Source organism: Dermochelys coriacea, chromosome 8 (assembly GCF_009764565.3).
Source record: "Dermochelys coriacea isolate rDerCor1 chromosome 8, rDerCor1.pri.v4, whole genome shotgun sequence".
Taxonomy (NCBI): Eukaryota; Metazoa; Chordata; order Testudines; family Dermochelyidae; genus Dermochelys; species Dermochelys coriacea.
Window position 1 is genome coordinate 81747617 of NC_050075.1, and position 25029 is coordinate 81772645.

The 25029-nt window shown below is 41.4% G+C and overlaps 1 protein-coding gene across 7 annotated transcripts in view; it reads right to left on the bottom strand.

The window, feature by feature from the left end:
- Positions 1-25029, bottom strand: part of ADGRL2 (adhesion G protein-coupled receptor L2) — a 480081-nt gene that overhangs the window by 383313 nt on the left and 71739 nt on the right. For all 7 annotated transcript variants that reach the window (XM_038412994.2, XM_043490399.1, XM_043490406.1 and 4 more), the window contains one exon: positions 5443-5514. The gene's annotated coding sequence lies outside the window, so the exon portion shown is untranslated. The remainder of the gene's footprint in view (positions 1-5442; positions 5515-25029) is intronic.

Genomic DNA, 25029 nt, shown 5'->3' on the forward strand with positions numbered 1-25029 from the left:
GTGGAAAAAACAGAGGAGAGATTTATATACACACACACAGAGAACATGAAACAATGGGTTTATCAGATCATGTAATGATCATGTAATCTCATTCTTGTACTTCACTCACAAGACCATCCTTCCTCCGAAGCCCACAAAACCTCTCATTCTTAAATCTTTTCCTGTGGTACAGATATGCACAAACACTGTTTATATTTTCCCTTTTCGAGGCTATATTGTTATATTTTCCTTTTCAGGAGTATTCACTTTTATTCAGCAGGATTAGGACACTTGCTTTTTAGCGCTGTATTGTGGCACAACAGTTATCAATGCTTCTGTTTCCTTGTTTCTCCCAGACACACATAGCTATCGCATTTGCAGCTGTTAAGTAGCAACACTCGCGGATAATCATGCTCACAATCACAGCTTATTGTGCTTTTAACAGGACGCTAAATGCGAGGCGGGTATTCTTTGTTAATTAGTAACTCACTGCTGATTTACAGATAGGCATTTTAGGTTTTCTTACCCCCCTTCCCACCCTCCAGCGCCGGCCCCATGTTCCCCTCCAAACTACTATGCCAACACATCAAACCAGGGGACTAATGGATCAGATCCTGCTGTAAATGCGTGTCACTCCAATGAGATTTACTCTGATTTACACCAGCCCAGGATCTGGCCTAATTACCTTTTGTCCTGGACCTAAAGGCAAGCACGAAGCATATTGATAACCCCATTGCTGTGCATTAGCGCTTGGCTGGAGCAGGAGTGGCTCATTCCTGAGTCACCAATTCATGGTGGAATTCCTCGAGAACTGGCTTTAAAAAACAACAACGGCATAACAATGTTATTTAAAAGCAAAAATAAAAATAAAATAAAAAAAGAACACCTTGTATAGTTTTTTAACTAGTCATTACACTTTTGGCTTCCCTCCCTCTTTACCCCCTGAGGCTTTGAAGGCAAATGAACCATTCAGTAGCATAAAACAAGGCGAATTAGAACAGGCTTCAGTAAAACACAGACCTCTGGCCTGCAACGGTTTTTCACATGGCACAAAATATTCGTCACTGCAGTTTTAAATCTTACAGCTTCGTGATTGTTCTGACACCTCTTTATTGTCCCTTTCAAGTGCAAATGTCTAGGTACCCTTGCTAGCAATGACAGGTTTCAGAGTAGCAGCCCTGTTAGTCTGTATTCGCAAAAAGAAAAGGAGGACTTGTGGCACCTTAGAGACTAACACATTTATTTGAGCATAAGCTTTGGTGAGCTACAGTTCACTTCTTCAGATGCATCCGATGAAGTGAGCTGTAGCTCACGAAAGTTTATACTCAAATAAATGTGTTAGTCTCTAAGGTGCCACAAGTCCTCCTTTTCTCCTTGCTAGCAATGAAGAACTAGTGTTCACAGCTGCATTCAACGGCTGTGAGAGCTTCCTCTTCTTCATCTGCATCTGTACAATTTACATCTGACCCTGTGCTGTTGCTCAGAGGTTGCAGAAGGGCAATGAGACACCCCTACCCAGAATGGCTGCTCGTGGAGGCTGGTCTTCACAGCCTTCAGAGAGGCAACCAAGCCACTGTCTTTTCCACTGCATGAATCCAATGAAGGGAGCTGTAGCTCATGAAAGCTGAGGCTCAGATAAATTTGTTAGTCTTTGAAGTGCCACAAGCCCTCCCGTTCTTTTTGCGGATACAGATTAACATGGCTGCTACTCTGAAACCCAGCCAATGTGGTTTACTCCGGGAAGGGAGAGGAGTGGTAATGTGAACATTTCGAAGAGAAGCCACTACAATGTGTGAAGTGAGTTCCCTGAGCGATCTCGCTCCTGTGAGAGCCTTCACACTGCTGATGAATATTCAGGGCCCCAGTCTGAATGTCTCCGTTCGGGAATTCATAGCCTCCTGGGTGTGGCTCAGAAAGGGGGCATGGGCCTGCTTTGTGCAGCCTTGAGTGTCAGAAAGAGATGTCCAAATACTTTCTTACCTGTGAAATTGCTATTATTCCTTTCATAGCACCTCCAGGAAAGAGTGCCCTGACAACTCTCCCTGAACTCCCCATTATCCAGCAATTGCTGGGAATATTTTAACAAGGGGCTCCCTCAAAAATTATCTACCTTCGCCTATGATAAACCCCAGGTACCAGGGAGTGTGTTCTCACACACAGGGATAAGACACTGGGGAAGCTCTATATTTGCTTCCCCAATCACTCTCACCTAGGATGGAGGCAACGCCACTTGATAAACAAACATATTATGTGGTTTATGCTGGACGTGCCTACAATTTGTTCCTGATTTTTTTCTTTTTCTGATTATAACTATGTACTGTATTGTTGGAATAAACTGTCTCACTTGAAAGAGGATGTGGTGGTGGAAAAGACCTAAGGAGATTCTGGGACATTTTCCCCTTCTCCCATGAAAATGATTATGCCAAAATGGCAGCTTTATCCCAATGTGGTTCACTGCAAGAACAAACAAACAAAAAGGTGCTCTTCAGTTAAATCTAGGGGACTAAGTCTGGCCAGAATAGAGTTGCCATATTTCAGGTTCCCAAAAAGAGGGCCCTGCAGGGGATGGGGGGAGTGGGACCTGGAGGGGGTACCTGTGGCAGGGGTTGGAAGCAGTGTTGCTCCCTGTCATGGTGGCAAGGCAGCTGGCACAAGCCCAGGACACAGCGACAGCCATCAGTCAGCACCTCCCTGTGGGACCCACTCCCCAGCCTGGGTGGGTGGAATCGGGCAGCTGTGGCTACAGGGCAATGGACCAATCAGCTACCACTGCAGAGGAGGGACCAATCTGGAAGCAGACCAATCAGTGTTCTTTCTGAGCTGCAGCCATCTGGTCCGAAAAAAATCCCGAACATTGTCTATTTGAAAAATCCGCCTGGACAGAGGCTCAAAAATGAGGCAATGTCCAGGAAAACCTGAACATATGGTAACCCTTGGCCAGAATACGTAGCTAGGAAGAGTCCATACCCTGAAGAGCTTACTATGTGTATGTACAGCACCTAACATCAGGGGCTCCTGATCCTGGATGGAGCTTCTAGGTGCTATCATAATGCAAATAATATGTAACAATAATAATGGCTTAGCAGTGTCCAAAGCAGGGATGATTTACATTCACTGCAAGCATTCCAAGAGTCCTTTCAATTTGGTGGCAGATATGTATTTTATTAAACTATGTAGATATACCTAATTCTAAATAGTAACCATATGGAAGCTCCAGTATGGAAACAGGTAAGGCACTGGTAGAACATGTGGTTATACTATTCCTATGCTTTTTCTCAGCTGAGGTTACTGCTGCAATATTCACTCTAAAACCATGGTGAATAGCAATAGTTTCCATGCTTTGTTGTTTTTAATTCGTTGCGTCTTTCAGGAACCAGGAGATGAGCTGAATGAAAGCCACCAGAGGGGAGCTTGTGGTATTAGGCCACCCTGCTGATCAACTAAAATAATAAGTTATCATATGCTTTATCTCAGTGACAATGATATTGGATTATAGTATTGTTCCTTGCTTTACTAGCAAAGCATAATTGCATATGATAGGGGCTCTCCATGGACCACCAGAACAGACAAAGAACATTAAGAGTGACTTGGAAGCTGGGAGGAGAAGCAGTCCATGGAAGATCTTTTTTTTTCTGTTTTGCAGAATGAAAAAGTTGGAGAACCACTAGCATTCCCATCCACCATCATGTCATATATCTGCATATTCTTTATTTAGAAAGGAGAATGTAAACCACCTCATTACAAATTCAGCTGAAGCCTGCATTCTCAGTCCTTCTGACCCCAGCCTCTACCTTATTGTCTTTTTTACATCATGTCAAAATTAGCTCAACATCTCTTTCTTTTATCTATTTTGGGAGACACCTTGACATTTTTGGTTGCCAAAATAACTATTAATCATAATAGTACATATTGCATTAATGTTTCTAGTATTAATGCAATTTGTTAAGAGGACTCTCTCTTTCTAAACATAGAACCTAATTTTCTAGAGTATTTTTTCTCCATTTTAGAGAATTTGGTGCCTGTAGATAAAAAAAGATCAGTCTCCATGTATAGTCAGTCCTTAAACCTCTAGTGGCTGAGGAGGAGTTCATTGTGATGATGTTTTTTTCTATTTGTATATTTTAGGTTGACACCTACCTGCTATGGCCTGGAGATTGCCCACAAGCTTATTTCATTTCACTGCTACGTTCCATCAGATGGATTACCGCTGCACTCATATAAATTTGAACCAGTGACCTACCCATGGAAGACACAATGCCCCAACCACCCAAGCTGTTTAGTCCCTCCCTTAAATAGCATTTTCCAGTGCACTGTATAAACTCCCAGCACTCTCCCTTCAGCTGTAACATTTACTTACCTTGCTTTCATGGAGATAAATATTTTTAGGGTAATATTTTTGTTAAAGGATGCAGATTTCCCAAATGAAGTAAACATACAAAAGATAAATTTGTTGCAGAAAATCTAGAAGTACCCAGAGTCAAAGATGAAAGACCACGAGTTGACTGAAATTGTTGACAAGCAACAGTGTAATAAGAGCATCACAACGGTGGAAGAATTAGACTGAAATATGCACAGTAAAATACTTGCATACACAGATGGATTTAAGCTCATGTTCTACTATTTTTCTTACTAAAAATATAGCCACAGTATTAGAAATAAGGTAATTGAAGAGCACTACTAGGAGAGATAGTAAAGGGAGACTTTCAAACAAACGAAAAAACAAACCTTCATAACAATTGAGGTAGTCCCCTGATGCAGAAATAGGTACATGCAGAACAGACATAAGCAAGAAGCTCACCTTTTAGGCAAACTCTGGCAAATAAAGAACACTGGTCAACTCAGTACGATCAATCATCCAAGTAGGATGGAAGCAGGGAAAAGGTTTATTAGCAAACCCGAAAGGCTTTACAAACTCACCTGGCACTTTTGTCGGCCCCTTGACTCTATGTGCCAAATGACACTTGCCTCACTCTCAAAAGGCAGCATAATTTTTAATTGCTATCCTTAGTGCACTTAAAGCAATGTCAGCAGTCACTCCGTTGCCTTATGCTTCACACCACCTGGGGCTGGCACAAATCCCTTCAGTTGGCAAGGCACTGTGACTTTCTTTTCCCTTGCAGCTGTTTTGTGAAGGGTACAATGATTTATATTGTCTCCTTGAAGTGCTCAAGTGGCTGCATGTTATGCTACTGTCTAGGGATTAGAACTTGGGGTCCTGAGCTTGCCTGCAGCCTCAGGGGGTGACAGAAAGACCACACTGAAGAATAGGGGTGGGAGTTGGAGAAAGAAGACCTAATTGAGCTTCAGCTAATCCAGAAATAGCATTGAAGTTGAGAGGGAGCCATGACCATCTCTCCTTGGTCAGAAAGGCTTTGAGGAAGGGATAAAAGGGAGCAGGGCTGAGGAAGAGATTTAAATGAAGTTCCCCATAATATTACTTAGAAGCTTTTATGGATCACTTACCCAGGCTTAGACTCCATAGCGCTCAGCACCGGATGAGGAGACGTCCCAAGAGTTGAGTTCTGCCACCTACAGCTAAAAACAAACGAACAAACAAAAAGCCATTAGTTGATTTAAAAATGCAACAGCAAACAAACATTAACAGAATTTAAAATAAACATGGTAAGTTCAATTACATCCCTAGCCACAGTGAATAATTTGATCTATATGTATCTGACAGAGGGAAGGACATGGGGGATTCTTCTTCTTGGTTAGTGAAGCTTGAGGAGAGCCGGAAGGAAAAGGTGGCTGAATGATTTCAGGAGCTGAGCAGCGTGACAGAGCAGGTGGAGAGCTGCTGCTAGCCCACCTAACTCAGGGAGGAGGTTAATTAAAAAATCAATTTGCAATCTTCTGTAATTAGTTTGAAGAGAACCATCATTGCCACCTGCTTGTATTGATTGTGACAATACAGGTTAGCCACTGGAAAGCTGCCACCACCATTTTAAAAGTGCATTTCTTTCTTCATGTGGAGGGTAGTCTACTGCCTTAGGAGCTTGAAGGAGGAGGTCTGAACTCTTCCCCTAGCATCTGCTCCTTTCATAAGCAGAGATCCAGTGGAAAAAGCAAAGGGTTGTTTTGATTTACAAGCCATTGCTTTTTTCATGTCTTTTTCTTGAGTTGGCATTTGCTCCTTTGACTGGCACTCAACATATTAGGGCAAAACTTTACCCTTTTGTTTCCCACCTCTGGCTGGTGTTATACCTCTGTTCTTTCTGAAATACACATCACATTTCTCTTACATCTCAAACTGGTGGCCAAGGTAACTGCAGATGAATCAAAAGTGATTTAGCTCACAAGTTATTAGAAACTGTCTCATCATCTTGTTAAATTCTGGCCAAATCTTGCTCTCTTATGTTAGCCAAAATCTGAAGACGTTCCACCTAAGTCAAGAATGCTGAATCTTCAACTAATGTAAGCCAACATAGTAATATTGCAGCCAATGGAGCAGTTTACACCAGCTGGGGATCTGGTCCTGGAATCAACAGAGCTATTCCCTGGGTGTAAACAAGAACAGAACCTCCATCTCACTGTGTGTGCCTGTCTGTCCCTGCTTCCCCATCTTTCTCCATCCTCATCCCTGGCTTCCTTGACTGATGGGAACACCCAGATCATCCCTCTGCTAAATGAAGCAGGCAAGTATTTCTTACTCACTTTTATTCACCTTTAGCAATGTGTATTTTATTTGTGATCCTGTGTGTCTATTATTTGTTGTTCTTTAAGCAGTTTGTATGTGTTTGAGAACCAGGACATGTTTTACACATTTACAATCTGATCAAAAACAGTTCAAGAGTAGAAAAAGGCAAGCTGGAAATAAAAAAAAAGTTCAGCCATGAGCAGATAGATTGTAGTTTGGAAAAGTTTCGTTGGCTAACTGGCTATCTTAACCCATAGCACATGCACATTTTATTCCCATGTCAGTCATTCCTTGGTTAGGAGAAAAGGCCTAATTTCACTTTATATGGATCCCTGTTGCTGAACTAGCAGTAGCTTGGGTCTCAAGAATTCCCATCCAGCCAAACTTGGCCAAGAAAACATTCCACTAAGCGGCGATCTAACATCTGATTTTCTTCTCCTTGGATGATATATATAAAGGTAATTTAACCCTCTTTGTTAATTTTAAAAACAATCTTGTTTTACAGTTCACATCCCAAGTATTAACAAGGGGGAAATGTAGGCTGTGGACAGGACACATGACCAGGAGACAGAAAACCTGGTTTTCTTCTCAGTTCTGCCACTGAATCACTGGGTTGCCTTGGGCAAGAGACTTAACCTTCCCAGGCATTGGTTCCTAAAGGGATAAAATGGGGATAAAGACACCACCCTCTCTGAAGTGCTTTGAGATTCTCAGTGCTAAGTAATATTACTACGAGGCTGGGCCTATACTGTGTTTTTTGAAAGTGAAAACTGTGTATTTTAATCCCAGAAGAAGCATGTTTTCAGCTTAGAATTCAACTTTATTTACAACTGAACCCTAATGACATCATTTATTTACTTAACAACAATTCTGCATTAGGCATCATGAGGGTGATTCATTGTCTGTTACATTTATCAGTATAGTACAGTGAAAGAACAGTTGAATTGCTGCTCAGATGCATCAGCAATGCAAGTTGCAGTCTAATGTGGTAAATGCTGCCCTCTGGCTCAGGTTGGCAATGGTCACTTGTTTAAAAAAAGGACCATTTTGTATTAAACAGTACAGGGGTTGGGGGTTCAACAGCTGTCAGAACTCTCCTTAGAATTTAATTAAAAAGGCTAACTGCTCAAAGCATATAGGGTTAGAAAACAACATGAATATGCGTTCCGGGAATAGTCATATTACATATAGTAATATATATATATTTTTTTTTCAAAATATCCATAAAGAAGGGGAAGTACTCATTTTAATATAGCTTTATCTTGAACAGGATGAGTAAAGGATTCATGTCCGCATTAAGTTAAAAATTTTACAGTATTTAACTTTGACGATTCAAGAAGGCATACAGCTTATTTCTGTATATAATTTTACAGTTTTAGACAACATATAATTTGATAAAGTAAAGTTACAATGTGACACATAAATCCAAACACTGGAAGATAAAGCTAGTTCATAGCATCACTGCACTGAAAGCTTCCAATGAGAATGTTTGCACATCTGTGGACACACAGCTTCTTGCCAGAGTGGTAAAGATTAAGTTGTAATTATTCTTCTTGGGAAATTGTAGCTTTTAAAAAATTATTTAGGTGACCAGAAAGAGAGTCTCTGAGCAAAGGAAGAGAATATAATAATTTCTTGTCCTCATGCTCCTAGAAATTTTGACAGGTTTCAGAGTAGTAGCTGTGTTAGTCTGTAACTGTAAAAAGAAAAGGAGTATTTGTGGCACCTTAGAGACTAACAAATTTTTGTTAGCCTCTAAGATGCCACAAGTACTCCTTTTCTTTTTTCTAGAAATTTTGGCCCTTTTTTCTTATAAAATTTGGGCCTTATTTTACATTGTACTGCACACATGGGAGTCATTGCATTCATTTTGCATTGATGTAAAAGTACTACCATTGTGATATGGTAACATTTTACACCCACTTTCCACTGGGGTGAAGGACTATAAAAGGTTGAAGGCAACGGAAAATCGAGCCCTGTGTCTTCAAGTCTTAAAGCCCATCTTTTTAAAATAGAAGCAGGAAGAGAGACTATCTGCTTTGCTTCGGAGGAGGATGAACACAATGTATTGAACACAAGGGCAGTATTTCTCCTGAGAATATTTCAAATTTAGGTAAAAGGGCAGTAGCCTTTTTCTGTAATTCCAGAGAAAAGTTCAATTGACTTTAGGAAGAAAGTTCAGAGCAGATTAGAGGATGTCCATCTCAGAATCAAATTGCAAATAGGAAAGATTTCAGAGTAGCAGCCGTGTTAGTCTGTATTCACAAAAAGAAAAGCAGTACTTGTGGCACCTTAGAGACTAACAAATTTATTAGAGCATAAGCTTTCGTGAGCTACAGCATCCGATGAAGTGAGCTGTAGTTCACGAAAGCTTATGCTCTAATAAATTTGTTAGTCTCTAAGGTGCCACAAGTACTGCTTTTCTTTTTGCAAATAGGAAAGAGTAATTGATAGGGCTTTTAGTTTGCTGATCCTGTGTTCTGACATAAGAGTAATTAAAAAACAACTCTAACAGGTGAAAAGAACAAAGAAATGTAACTGAAAATTTCAAAGGAAGAATTTTTAGAGGCTGTGAATTCAATACTCAGTTTCAAAGGACCTAATGGGATGTGGTCAGGAGAGCTCAGAAGCTAAATACTCTGTGCAACCTTATCATGTGCTTCCAGCAGCACCTAAAGCTGCAATTGGCACTCAGACAATGAACACTAAGAATCCTTCAAAATGTGAAAAGTTGAGGCAAACTGAAAATCTTTTAGCCTAAGCTTCTGTCTCTATGACAAAAGGCAAATGTTACACTAATTCCATAATACTATAGATAAAAGGAGGTAGAAGAGTGTTTAACATGTCTTACTGTACAATACCTCCAATTAATTCTTAATATCCCTCTTTATTAAAAGAGGAAATCTATTCAAGTTAACACCAGGCATCCCTGGTGGCTGCATTAGGCCTTGAATTGGCCAGAGACAGAGGAGGTAGATGTAGAAACATCCTTCGCTGCACAGAGCAGGCCTAAACCTGGGTCTAGCTGAGTCTTCTGCACAGAGCTCCCAGAAGGTGTGTGGCTGTGGGCCATTTAGGTGCTACACCGTTAGATGCTAACATGGATTCCAAGGGGGCGAGCATCTGCCTTGAGGTGGCCATGTAATTAGAGCTGACTACAGGATGACAATTCCATTCCATTTTGCAGCAACTTTTTGAGGGTTCTAAATGTTTTTATTGTACAGTGGAATGAAAACAAAACCTTTCAAACATTTTTGCACAAAAGGGATTACATCAAAATGTCCCTTTTTGAATTGAAACAGAAGTGGTGTGGGTAGCCTGGTTGTGGGAGATCCACATCCAAGTCCGTGCTCTGCCTGACTCAGAGTGATCAGTGTTGAAAAACTTTGTTCTAAAAGAGGCAGCGTTGAGACTGAAACCTGGGTGTCCCCAATCCTAGGCCAGTGCAGTAACCACCAGGCTATAGAGTGAGCCGCTCTCAAAATGGATACAGCGACATGAAGTGTTTTGATTTTGACAAAAGAGTTTGTTTCAACTTGGTCTACATGTAATGCTTATGTCACTGCCTTCCTTTCCCAAGGGCAGTCATAGGTGTGGCAATGAATGGAGTGGGAGGAAAAAGACATACCTGCCAGCTGTCTGTGTATATAAGTACAGGAACTGGTTTTGCCTCCCACCCTCATAATTACACAGGTGCTACTAGAGCCCTATAGATGTCCCAGCTGGTGAGAGATATGTACAGTGCTGCTCCCTGACTCCTGCAAGCAAGCACATACATTTCCATTAAAAAAACAGGTCACCTTGACTCCCTTTACACAGCATGCTGAGCTTCTTCAGGCTTACAAGCCATTGGAAGAACTGAGGTTAGGACTGGACCCCTTGTTTTGTTGATTACTGTTGCCTTGCCTTACTTTATATATCGATTTTTTAGAGAGGTTAGTGGGAAGAGCAGTTGTAAAAGAGAGTCAGCGCTTTTCCCACCAGCCCTGGTCTCGGCTCTCCCACCGTTAAACTGAAAATCCATTGCACAGCAGTAAGTGTACAACAAAATTTGTGAACCCTGCAACTGATTCAAAAGGAACAATCAATTAAATAGAAAACTTTCTAGTATGTGTTTCTATTTCCTTTAATAAGAGACTAACTAGCTCAGCAGCCATTCTAAACATTCCTCAATGTATATTAATGGGAACCACCCATCTTAATCTGCCTGCAGGAAATGAAATAATAATAATAAAAAAAGAATCTAAATAAAGAAGCACTTCCTAATTGTCTAGACTCTACACTACCACTTACATCACTCAGGGGTATGAATAAGCCAACCCCCCTGAGCAACATAAGTTACATGGAACTAAGTGCTGGTGCGGACAGCACTATGTCGGCGGGAGAGGTTCTCCCGCCGACATAGCTACTACCGCTTCTTGGGAGGTGAAATCATTAAGTCGAAGGGAGAGTTTTCGTCTGTCGGCTTAAAGCGGTTACACTAGAGAATTTACAGTGATGCAGCTGCAAGCTCTGGTGATTTTGGAGGCTGCAAACATCCATCTCACCTCCTGTGAATCTTTTGATGGAGGCCCTGACAGCTTCTTTTGCTCACATTGCCAACAAACTTATTGGACATTAGAATTCTCTGATGGCCACTTGTCCTGATGTAGCCTGGAAAAGAACTGTAATTCAATCTAACAGACGTCATGTAACATTACTGCTGATCTGGGGAAGATGGGATATTGGTGAACAACTTTCAGTAAGGATGTTCACCACCTGAGCACAAAGCTCAGGAACCCCTCTCCCCGCACCAAATCATGCTTTCAGTGCTTAGTCTTGATTCTTTCTGGGAGGTGAAAAGATGCACATACAGAACTTAACCCAACCAGTCAATTCCAAAGTCCTTTTTGCAATTGATAACTCATTTGTTACCCTGGAAAAAGACTTTATAATTGAATATCAGAAAATCTACATTGGCTAGCTATTACTTCATGGGCCAGAAGAGGTAAGCAAAACACATTTCCACTTTGTTTTGTCTTCTTGCTTGGATATTTTCCTCTCACATGTATTAGTTATCATGCTGGTATTAAATGGCTTTTTTCCATTTGTTGGTTAGAAAGTCTTTCTAAGCAATTTTCTAATAATAGTTTAAAATAATATTCCAAAATGTAAATAACAAATAGCAAATTAGTTGGGGAGGAGTTAAAAACCTGGTCTCTACTAATGGTTATAACCAAAGAGTGCAATTACCAGTACATTTTGTATGTAAACCTGTCTCTAGCCTTGTGAAATCCCCAAATCTGACACACAAAAACCAGAGCTCTCTCATTGCCATGGCTGGGTTTCTTACTATCTGATATGAACTGTAGCTGTTAGAGTGGTGAGCTGGAGATGTTATTTTATAGCTATAGAGAGAACTTTAATTTTCAAATCTGTGTTCCAGGAAAAGAGAACCCTCCAGGTGAAGTCTTCATTAATTCATTGAGCGACACTGTTCCATAGGAGAGTGTTTGCTCCAATTCTTAACAGGAGGTCGGGGACACTTTGTAGAGCACCCAAGTGTTTAATGGTAGACCTTGTGGTCTCTTCAGCTAATTTTTATGTTTTAGGTTTTTGTATCAAATATAAAGAACTCAACCCTCAGGCAAGGTCCAAAGGTTTATTTTGAAATGGGAACAAGATCTTTGAAAAGCTCTCTCATGTACCCCATGGAAATTAGAAAAAGGAAATTAAAATGATCAACTGAAGTGAAGGAAAACTGAAGCTAATCGTGTAAATTTAAACTGCAGCTAAATATGTGCCAGTGTCTGGACTTAAGAATGAGATAATAGACAGCATGCTAATGAAGACAGCAATTGGACTCACAAAGCCATAGATGAGAAAGAGGGAGAAATGAAGAGTCACATGCCTTTCTTTGCTGGGACATGATACCCACACTGGCCCTGTAGCCACTGGCTGGAATCAAGGACAAACTCCTTTCAGGGAGATGTTAAATACTAGCTGATAGCTAGCTGGGCTGAGAAAGAGAGAGAGAGAAAGAAGGAGAGTGGTAATAAATATAATTTTCAAGCTACATAATATTCACCACAACTATGGTCATCCTTATGCCACTCTGGTTTAAGACTGGTTTAATGGGGTAAGATCAGAATCAGATCTACACCTGGAGCCAACCTAGCTATACTTTCATAGTGTTTTAGTCTGGTTGCGTCTATATTCTCTTGAACAGCTATTTTGTTTGTGATTCTCTGTATTTTTGCCCTGAGCCAAATGGGCTTTGCTTTCACTTAAGACACTTGGCATTGCATACCTAGACTACCAGTGGGAATAGTCCTTGCTGGCTGCCTTGGAGAGATGTAAACTGCCCTCTGATTTTGAGAGATAAAAGAATGAGGCAACAGGCATGAGCACCTAGGCAGCAGAAAGGGATTGTAAATATGCTGTGTCTGTGAGGAAGGTGACTACAGTCAAGTGCAGCCACAGGGAGTTTGACCTAAAGCCCACTGGAGCCATACAGTTTACTTCAATAGACTCTGGATTAGACTAAGGATATGTCTACACTGGCAGAGTTACAGTGCCAGCAGTTACAGAAGGGCTCAGAGAGCGCTGAAGGGAAACCGCTGTTATGTGTTCACACTTGAGGCAGCTGCCTGCACAATAGTGTGTTCACACTTGAGGCACTTGCAGCAGTATTCGGAGCGGTGCACTCTGGGAAGCTATCCCACAGAGCATCTCTTCCTCTTCTGCCGCTAAGAGTTGTGGGAAGGCGGAGGGGGTCGTGGGGCATGCTGGGTCCTGTCCCAGTGCCTCGTGATGCATTGCTTCGAATCCCAGCAATCCCTGTACTTCCGTCTGCATTTGGCATCATCTTTCAATGGTTTGTGTACTGCACGCTCTGCCTCTTTGGTCTGCAGGAATGAATTCTGCACTGTTGACCGGTATGCTGCTTGCTCTGACTAACACGCCACGAGTGGCAGTGGAGTTATTCCTTAAACTACAAAGGCAAGAGGAGTGTGACATTGATCTCACCACGCATAGTAGCTATGACACAAGATTGTTTGTGGCATTCACGGAGGCGCTGACCTCAGTGGAATGCCACTTTTGGGCTCAGGAAACAAGCACTGAATGGTGGGATCACATCGTCATGTACGTCTGGGATGACTAGCAGTGGCTGCAAAACTTTCAGGTGAGGAAAGCCACATTCATGGGACTGTGTGATGAGCTCTCCCCAGCCGTGCAGTGCAAGGACATGAGAATGAGACCTGCCTTGCCGTTGGAGAAGCACGTGGCAATTGCACTGTGGAAGCTGGCTACTCTGAGCTGCTACCGATCGGTCACTAACCAATTCGGAGTGGGAAAGTTGACCATTGGACTCATGTTGATGGAAGTGTGCAGGGCCATTAATCACATCCTGCTCTGAAAGACCATGACTCTGGGTAACGTGTGTGACATTGGGGATAGCTTCGCACAAATGGGCTTCTCTAATTGTGGAGGGGCGAAAGATGGCACACATATTCCAATTCTGACACCAAACTACCTAGCTACTGAGTACATTAATTGGAAGGGATATTTCTCTATGGTTCTTCAGGTGCTTGTGGATCACCGTGGGTGTTTCACGGACTTTAACGCAGGCTGGTGCAGAAAGGTGCATGACGCACACATCTTTCAGGACACTGGCCTGTTCAGAAAGCTGCAAGCTGGGACTTTCTTCCTGGACCAGAATATTACTGTAGGGGAAGTCAAAATGCCCATTGTGATCCTGGGAGACCGCACCTGCCCCTTAATGCCATGGCTTATGAAGCCATACATGGAGAACCTTGACAGCAGAAAGGAGTGGTTCAATAACAGGCTGAGCAAATGCAGAATGACTGTTGAATGTGCTTTTGGCTGTTTAAAGGCCCGCTGGCGCTGCCTATATGGGAGGCTGGACCTGGCCGATGACAGTATTCCTATGGTGTACGCTCCATAATATTTGTGAAGGGAAGGGTGAAAGCTTCACTCTGGGTTGGAGTGCAGAGGCTCAGTGCCTGGAGGCTGAGTTTGAACAGCCAGAGATCAGGGCTATTATAGGGGCGCAGCGTGGGGCTATAAGAATCAGGAATGCCTTGAGGCAGCAATTTGAAGCTGAAAGCCACTATTATTTGTTGCTATGCTCATGAGTGCAGTGCTTGTAATGCTAGAAGGTGATTGTGATTGGTGCAGACGATGCAATATGAAGGTTTAAGAAAATTCCCTGTTGCTTTGCAGGGCTCTGTTTGCTTTCAGTTAATATAATTAGGATTGCTTTCAAACCAAACCAATTCTTTTATTGGCTGTAGTGTGCCCGGTCATGGCCCCTTTCTGTCATGCATTGTGAAATCTGTCCGTAGGTATCATAATTCCTGCAGCTGGAGCCCAGCTGGGACTGGACAGCCTCCTCTCCCCAAATGCTGATAAGGCCCAACAGCTTGGCATTGATCCAAGTGGGGGATCACCTGGTGCATGGAGCAGGTATGGCCACCTGGAAAGATGTGCTGAGATCACTACACACATCACTGAGAAAACAGGAAGGGGGACTTTCAAAATTCCAAAGGAATTTACGGCGTGGGGATGATGGTTGGTTCCTGAAGGCAGGGCAGTAGAGTTCAAACCCATGACCAGAGAGGCGAGAACAGGCATTGTGGGACACCTCCTGGAGGCCAATCGCAGCACTGTAATCAACCAGGGTGTCTACATTGGTACCGCAGTGCTGTACCCCGACACAGAAAGCTCTATGCTTCTCGTTGGGTTGGGTTTTTTTACAGTGTTGCAACTGCACAGTTTCTGCGCATAAGAGGCTTGGCAGTGTGTACACCTCGGGAACTACAACGCAGAAAGCTGCTGTACTGTGCAGAGACTTGCCAGTGTAGACAAGGTCTGAGAGAGAGCTAAGAGATCTGAGGGCTGAAAGGCTTGGCTATGCGAATCTATACTGTAAAATCCCTATGAGGATTTTCCTTACTATGCCCCAATCTTTTTATTGCATGTCACTAACTAAGGGCTTGATTCTGAATGACCTCAAATCCCATTGACTTCAAGAGGCATAATTTCTGCAGTCACCTTAAAACTGCTACAGCCATGCAGATACAACAGTTTGGATTGCCTGGTTGTCTGAGCTGTGTCGGTGCAGAACTAGAAAGGAAAAAGAGAATAAAAGTGGTTTAAGACAGTTAAGCTTCGCCATGCTTGGGACAGAATGAAGACTGGTTCTATCACTATGTAAATCAGATCAGCCTGAAGTCTAGTCTATATTATGTCCAGCTGCCAATGACCTAGGGGACCATTTCAGCTCCTAGAATCAGCCAGATGCATTGGGGTTCCTAGCTATGCTTCTTTTCCCTACTTATGCCTATGTGCCTGGAGGATGAGTGGCACAGGAGTCACTACATTGGCCCTATACCAGCTGAAAATGAATTCTCGGGTAGCTAGTTAATCCAGTTTTTTGCTGCCTTGCACCACTGGCAAATAACTTTATAGTCCAAAATAGATAGTTTCAGTTTCAGAACCATCTTGTGAGAAGGTGTTGAATTCCTTCAGTTACTAAGCTTAACAAGAACATTCTCAGATAGAAAATTGTTAGAAAAAGCAGCTAGCACTCTGCCTGCCTTAGGGACCGATCATAATGTAGCTGTATGCTTGGGAAAGTCTTACCTGTGGATTATCTGGAAGTTTCCCCCAATGACCAAGTCTGTTTCCCCTCCGATTTTTTTTTTTAAAGAAAAAATATATATCCCTGAGAAACTCTTTGCAACATGAACAGAGAATAAATCAACAACAACAGAAAACCAAGAACTCGATTGCTTCTCTCTACTTCTGCAAAAAATCATAAAGGCTCAATTGTCCTCTTAGGACTCCTTGGGAAGTCTTAACAAAGTCTCTAACAAGAAACTAAATGAAAGACTAGGGATTTAGTGGCAAGGCAGATCTATCATAGACAAATCATACGAAACATTCTTTCCTTATGATTGTGTCTATAATAGGGCCAGACTCTGATCCCCTTAATCATGTTGAATAGTATTTCACTCCTCCAATGGCTCCACCGAAGCCACTGGGATAACTTGTGGAGTAAGATCTGATTGACATTTATCAGAAGATACCAGAATCTGACCCATTGGGATTAAAAATTTGGAAAGTTATATTTGTAATTAACCTTAATTTTAAATTAAAGGTGACTTGCAAAGGAAAAAAGAGGATTGTGTGTGATTTATTTCTTCATGATATCCAGGGAGCCTGAAAATTTTTGGTTATTTAAATTTTTTTCCTACTTGGATTTTACACTAGAAATTCATGTCTCATCTATGCTGGAAGACTCAGAGGATTGGAGACATACTAGGTTTTATGATATCACAATTATCAAGGATGTGAAACCTGATTAGCTGGGGCCAAGTCTACACAACAAGTTTTTGCCGGGGGTGTCAGTCGGGGTGTTAAAAAATACAATCCCCGCTTGAGATAGCTGGGCAGCAAAACCCCCTAGTGTAGATGCAATTATACTGGCAAAACTGTGCTTTGGGTGGTATAGTTTATTTGACTGGGGCGGGGGGTGATGTTTCAAATAAGCAATTCTAGCAAAAGCAGAGTTTTTCTGGTATAAACTGTGTGCACTGTACGCATGGCATAGCTATCCTGGAAGATGTTCCTGGCCTGAGAGGGAAAATTATTTTTTTTCAGACATTTTTTTTTACAAATGATTTCCACTACAGAGTTAACTCAAGGTCTTACTTGGGTGCTGTCCTTAAACCCCCTCCTATCCACACACACAAAAACCCCGCACCTGAGTTTGGTGGCACTTTAAATCCACAGCAGCTGGCCTGGCTGGGGTGTAGACCAGAGCCCAGACATCACTTTCACTAAGACTGGTAACCCATCCACTTTGCAGAGAGGACACAGGCTAAATCACTCAAGTACTGATAGTCCTCCAGTGCTTTCCCCATAATTCCCCTTGGTTCAGAAGGACAGACAAGTTCTACCACAATTCACTGGGAAGAAACATAGAATAGCTAAATTTACTGCAGCAAAGATGCTGATGACCTGAGTTAAGAGTAACTCAGCAGTGGAGACTGAGCACCTTAGTTAGCCTACCCCAGATGTGAACAGCCACACTGCATAACCATACTTGAGTTACTGTGTCCTCACTGGTGCTGCATTCACTTAGGTGTGTTGCTAGGACTTCTGGGGGTCTTTGGGCTGCAGTGAATTGAGGCACTATGATTTTTCCTACAGAATTGTGGGAGAACTTGTTTGTCCTTCTGGACACATGGGAGAATTGTGGGAAGACATTACAGGACTATCAGTACTCGTGTGATTTAGCCTGCATCCTTACTGCAAAGCTAGTGGATTACCAGCCAGAGTGAAAGCACTATCCAAGTTCTAAGCCTACACCCAGCCAGGCCCCCTGGTTTAAAGCACCACCAAATTCAGGTGAGACAGTTTTATGTAAACAGAAGGTGGGATGGGGCAACACCTGTATAAGAGCCCAAACTAACTCTGCAGGGAAGATATATCCACAGATTCTATTACACAGTCAAGATGGGAATCTTGGAGAAGGCTCCAGAGAACTCCAGCCCCAACACACACACAATCAGTTAAGCTTTGCATCATGAGAACAACTTGCTAATTGTCAATTGCTTGGAGACAGGTTACTGTTACCTAGTTACTAATGAATGGTGCTAAGTAACCCTTTGGAAAGTGTCTCATCCACCACACTTACAGGAGTGACACTGGGAAGGTAGGGCTCAGTTGAGGCTTTTAGAGTCAGAGCTGTTTTAGGACCAGGGAATATGTGCCCCACCAAGAGGGGATGACTGTCAACACTGGGCAGGAGTAGGCCTAATGCCTGAGGGGCTCACACCATCTTTAAAAGATGTGGTTATGGGATTTCATTATAAGCCCCCGCTTTTTAAGGTGTCCATGGCCCAACATTTCATGAGACTCTCACCACCGTCCGCTTGATTGGGGAAGCCTACAGTAGTTCTCAGATTGCTGTGCTTGACCAATTGTCAATTAAACCTTCCTCAGCTGGTTTCTCATTATGCACCTGCATTTTGTTTGGCAGGGATTGTCACCTTACTGCCAATGCTTCCCTTCATGCTTGAAAGCCAAAGTACTTCAGCATCTGTTGTGCATATGCAGAGCTTTGTGGGGTAGTTCACTACTGAAACCCAGAGAAAGTCAATCCCAAGCATGAGTCAGGTGCCCCAAAATCATGAGATTGTTTTAAAAATCATAACATTAAAGAACACTCAACATGTTGAGCTCCTGATTTTTAAGCCTTCAGGGTCATGTTTTCAACATTTTGTCTGCCGCTATGAGGGTTAGAAACTTACATGCAAATCCATTTTCATTTTTAATAAAAGTAATCACATGACTCCAGGAGAAGAAGGTTTAAGAAAAAACAAATCTTGTAAGACTGACATTAACATTACAAGAGTTGATGAACTATAGGGACACAAACAGGTGCTTTTATACATCAGGAACTAGCAGAGTCTTAGGGTCTAAATTGTGGATCGAGAGGAAGGGAAAAGAAAAGTTGACAGAGTACAGGAGGGGTGGGCAAGGGGAGTGAAGACGTTAGAGGGAACTAAAAAGGGAGAGACAAAATCAAAATTAGATTCAATATACTTTGCTCTCATCCCAATTCTCTACCTCAACCCAAAAAAACCTGTTTTCTGGATGGCCTTGGTAGACTGCCACAGAAATCTGTGTTGGGCTGCAGAATAACCTGTTTTTACTTTGTTCTTTTCCCAGTGGGTGAGTAGGTTGTTATTTTTTAAATGGTAAGAATGAAGTAAAAATAGAACTTCATGGCTGCTTCTTCTTAGAAGTCTCTAAATATTCAGAGAGGCTCATAAATTGTGTCCACTTTTTCACTCCTGTAAGGCCATTTCCCTCCTATGTTCATTTAAATACTCTTCCATTAAAATAAAAATTAAATAAAATACAAAACAAAAGGATACTAACAGGTAGATTGTGAACCCTATGCTCTCATTGGTAAGCTACCAGAAGCAGGGAGGTTCAAAGCAGAAGCTAACCCTTCCTCTTTTCTTCTGCATAGTGTGTTTCCATATTGCTGGGGTCACAGATCAAGGTAGGCTGTTAGGTACCATATGGACTACAGAACTAAGGAACAGCTGGGAAAATTAGAAACAATTGACTATATTCTGCCTTCATTACATTCATGCAACCCCACTGACATTAGTGGGGTTGTCTGGTGTAGTTTCTCCTGAGGGCAGAATATGGTTCAGTGGGTTTAGATCAGTTTGAATTTCTTTGCTTTTGTCACATCTCAGTTTTTGGTGATTTGTTTTTCAGTTTTCCTATAAACAGCACTAAGCAATCAGTGTTTGTGCCATAATTCACAGAAACTGCTGCCTTCCTGTCTGCAAAGTAAACCCAAGAATGCCTATTGTGTTAGCCAATGTTTCTTCCTCAGCCAAATTTTTCATTTTCTGGACAAAAATGGTCTGGAGCAAATTAAACATAGATATGGATACTATAGTAGTCAGACCCAACCCTGAAGTGCTTTGAGATCTACTGATTAAAAGTGCTGTATCAGAACTAGGTATTATTATGATTATTACTACTTATGTGAGTAGTCTTACTGATTTCAGTGGAACGAGTGGGGGACAGCTTTTTGAAAGCAGAGAGCATTCACACATTAACCTGTCTACTTCTTGTTCAGAGAAATAGTGCAAACAGTGTTCTTTAATTGAGATAGACAATCTGGCTAAAAACAGAATAGTGTGCTTTTCCCTTCTTCCTGTATACACAGATTTATTTTTAAAGGAATTAAGAGTAATATACTGGAATTAGAGACCCTTTTTAAAGCAGAGCTAAGACTGAGTAGATCCTCTTTGGAAAACAGGAAATGAATTTGGGTGAAAATAATTTCAAGACCTCCTTTACTTTCAGAGAGCACAAAGGGTGTGTCTAAGCCTAATTTATTGACACAAATATAAATAAGTTTATTTTTTTTACTTTATAACAACATTTCAGTTAGTAGCAGCATGCCAAGATCGTTTGCTATTGTTTTTAGAGGGCTGTGATCCATTCTGGAGTATTTGGGAGTTCAAGTGTTGTATAATTACACAAAGCAGGGCCTAAGCAAGAATATCCTGTTTTGCTTCCTGTACACTCATAGGGTGGCTCATCTAAATCCTTGACAACGTCTAGCTCCATGAAGAAAACATTAAGACTCCTTGCTGATAGCTGCTTTTCACCTAGTGCTCCTCAGCAGTTGGGCTGTTTAGTCACCAAGTGTAAGCAGACAATCACCCTATTGTTTACTTTCTAGTCAGAAGGAGCGTTCCTGCTTTTCTTCACTCTGTATGGCCTCCATAATCCTAACAGTCATGTTCACTCAGCAGTAAATCTAAATATATGCTTCCCAAAGGAGTTTCAAATCCATGACATAGATTAGCATCACCGTGGCTTGACGCGATCTGTGACAGATTCCACAGTAATTAACATTTTAAATCACAGTCAGTACTGCCATTATTCGATGAGGAATCATTCTGCTCCCCAAATAGTGAGAAATTAACAATAAATTTAAAGTGCAAAGCATTATTATTATTATAATAAGTTGAATAGGCTGTGGTGAACAATGCATCATTCAGAAGCTCTCTGTCAGAAATGCTTCATCTCATTACCTATCACCATGTCTTTTTAAAAAAAAAAGAAAAAAAAAGAGGGAGACTCAACTGTGTGATGGTGAATCAGGAAACTTCACAAACGTTCAAGGAACACACATGCCACTACAAATTAACCATTAGCACTGCATGGTATTCATTCTTTCTGTCACACACTGTGGGAAGCATGCCTTATTAGCATGGAAGCATGGAGCAATAGTATCTCACTCTACTTAACATTCACTTACCTGGGGGGGGGGGGGGGCAAGCACACAAGCACAGTCTTAAAACAAAAACAGAAACCTAACCCCCAAAACACTGCAGTTCTGTTCCCTTCCACATTTAATCCCAGGATTAAAAATTACAAAATGAAATCTTACAGCCTTTTCTTTCTCTTCTTCCCTTTCACTGTAATGCTTATAATGAATGTGGGTTTTGCATTTTTAATCAGCCCTAATAATAAACAAGACAGTGATAACAATTGCTGCTCCCCCTTTAGTTTTGAATTTCAATAGTAGCCAGGACACTGGGGAACCTTCCCTGGATTCCAGATGTCAAGTTACATGGTCTGCCCTACTATTTTCATAGTGGCAGTCTGGTTTCTTGTTAAATTTCAAGGGATTTGAATGGCCATCCTGGAGACACGTCTTCTCACTCAGACAAGTTGTGACTAATCCTCATCCTATTGCCCGATTCTCCAAAACCAAGTCCCTTTGACCTAATTGTTTCTTTGTAAAACGCACTTGGGTTATTTTTTAAAAATCTCCTGTTAAAATGTCCTGCACAAATCCTTACAAAATCTATATTCAGTATCAGTGTTCCTGCTGGAGTCCTGTGCGGTCTATAAAATGTCTAGTGAGGGGCCCACTTCCCATACCCGCCCTACTTGCATGCTGTTTTATTTAAGAATCAAGAGTACATTTTACAACCACTTTGCCATGTTAAAAAAACCCAACAACCCCCAAAAACATAAAAGTGACTTTCTGGGGGACAGGACCACTTATGTTTTGTTTTACTAACTTCTTTCAAAATATACTTGTAAAATAAAAAGTTATAAATCCCAAACAATTTAGTAAAAGCTAATGTAGCAGTAAACCAGAGCCTTCCACGGACCTAAAGGCAGAGCTGGTATTTTAAACCACTGTTGCTTTAACCTATGTATTTAAAAAAATAAGAAAAGAAAAGAAAAGAAAAGAAAAGAAAATCTACATGACTCAGTGTAAACCAACACCATGGATTCGCAATGCAACTAGATAACATAGAAATGTATTTTGTTTTTGACTCCAGCATAATTATTTCAAAAAGCAACAGCCAAAGTTTTGCTGGTAACTAGCAGATAGAGTTAAACATTGCATAAGAGATTCAGGCCTGCTCAATGGCCTAGATATGCAGCATGAAGTATCACTAAGTGGAGCCAGATTTAAGGCAAATCACAACCCTCAATAACTACCCCCTCCTGTGTATTATTATTACATGTATCTATTATTGCAGCATTCAAAAGCTCTAAATCAGAATCAGAGCCACGTTGTGGTGGACAGTATACAAATACAGATAACAGACAATCCCCTACCCTGAAGGGCTTAAAGATTTACCCCTTTGCCAGGGCCCTGTTGTGCATGGGTTAGTAATGGACAGGCCATTCACATAAGAGTGCATCTGATGGGTTTGGGGGGGGGGGGTCTCACTGCCATTCCTCTTTGTGAAAATTGGACCCTTCACCTTCTCCAGAGCACCGATGCCTGTGTTCAGGCAGGCTGGTATCAATCTCAGAGGAGGTGTGGAAGACCCTGCGAAGCTATGATGGGGAGTGGCAGTGAAGGCCTCCTCCCTGACACACGTACACAGAGTCCTCAGTTCCCTGCCTCCCCAAATAAGTAGGTTTCAGAATTAACCCATTAATATCAATGTGATAGTTCACTCATCTCAGAAGTCTAGTTTCAGGCTGTCAGCAGAGTCAGGCAGATATCATGTGACTTTAGGAGCTGGGACCCTACCATAGGTGTACAGTGCTCTGCCTCCAAGCAAGAGTCCTGGATTCCAGGTCTAGTTCTGTCTCCTGTTTCTGAGCTGTGTGGGCAGTTACCATCATGGAGGTGATGGACTCAACTCCAATCGTTAACTCTGAATCCCTGTACAGCAACATCGGCTGGCTAACCCAAAGGTACAATAACAGATACTCTAGCCTATTGAAGTGACCGAGTGATATGAGACACGCATGGGGGGAGCCAGAGGTTAGATAAGGGTGCAGAAAAAGGCTTTCACATCAAAGTGGAGATTTGACTTTGAACTTTCCCCTCTTCTGATGTCTAGGTCATTGATTTCTTGACCTGACCAGGTTGCCTTCTCATCTGGGAACCCCATAACTTATGAGAAGTTGTATCACAAGGGGTAGAACCAGTTGACAGTTTTGTAGACATGGGGAAGTTAGATCCATTCACTGGAGGAGGCAATAGAAAGTTGGGCTATTTTAGTCCATACTGCAATCCTCTGACATAGCTAGCATTCAGATGAAACATATTGTATTCTGAAAGCATGTCAAGTCTAACAGCCAAAAATTGCCTTTTCTGTAAGAGGAAGAGTTTGTTTTAAAAAGTCCTCATTCACATAAGTTAGTCAATAGAAAGTGTTTACTCTAAAAGACTTGTTGACATATTGCTATGGGCACGTTTTTTCTTTTATTTTTTTTAAATAAAAGCATATTTAGGGCAATGTAGCTGGAACAAGCATCGTTAAGTACTTGTCCAGGACAAAAACCTTCCTGCAGAAAAAATTCTCAATTGCTTTTCAGCTGCACAGTGGTTTATTGTTTGCTTTAAATCAACCCAGATTCTATACTACATACCACTGTGTCTGTTAAAAATCATTATGGTGCAATTAAAAGCAGTGTCAAAGGTGGGATTTTCTTGTGTGTGTGGGTCTAACTGTTATGTACTTCCTCTGTGCCTCTCATGATTCTCTGCCCTAGCTCTGGTCAAGAGATACAGCTGTCATGAAACACTCAACAGATGGCAGTGGCTGAATGATGCTTCATCCATTTTTGGATACTCTAGTGATATTTGAGCTTATGCCTTCCATAAATGCTGTCATGCCACCAACTTCTTTCAACCAACACAAGTCTACAATGAACAGTCATGATATTAATCTTTCCAAAGGAATAGCGATAAATTGAACTGCCCTTATGTAAAGTAATATAAAATACTTAAATTTATTGTCCTTTAAAACTTTTAACCATAATGGATAGATATGGCTAGAAAATAGATAGACTGATAAATTGGTAGATGGATCTCTCTTTCTTAAGGATGAAACAGCAGTAAACTATTTTATTCTTATAAGACTCTTCAGAGATTGATTTAATTTACAAAGAGCAGCAATTTCTCTCCAGTTGTAGGAAACTGCTAGGAACTGGAGTGCTTTGAAAAGCAATTGTACTAATCAATTTATTTTAAAAAGAAAGCCAAAACATACACAGCTTCTTGGGGCCTTTTAGGTAACAAAGGCTGCTTAGTGCTCTATTTTAAATTAGTTTTTAAAGCTAATTCATATTGAATTTTTGATAGTTAAATTTGATTTGGAGGAGGTGGTTTGTATGAGAGAATTGACTGGCATTGCTTCAAAATAACCTTGTACCTCTACCCTGTAATATAGCATCAAGATACTATGGTGACCACTATACAAAAGCCTTACAAAGAAAGACCGATGGCTGCATTTAATGTTTCTGACACTTCCTCTCCAGCAACCTTAGTTCTGATCTACAAATACAATGAAAAAAATGATAGGCAGAAAAGGGCT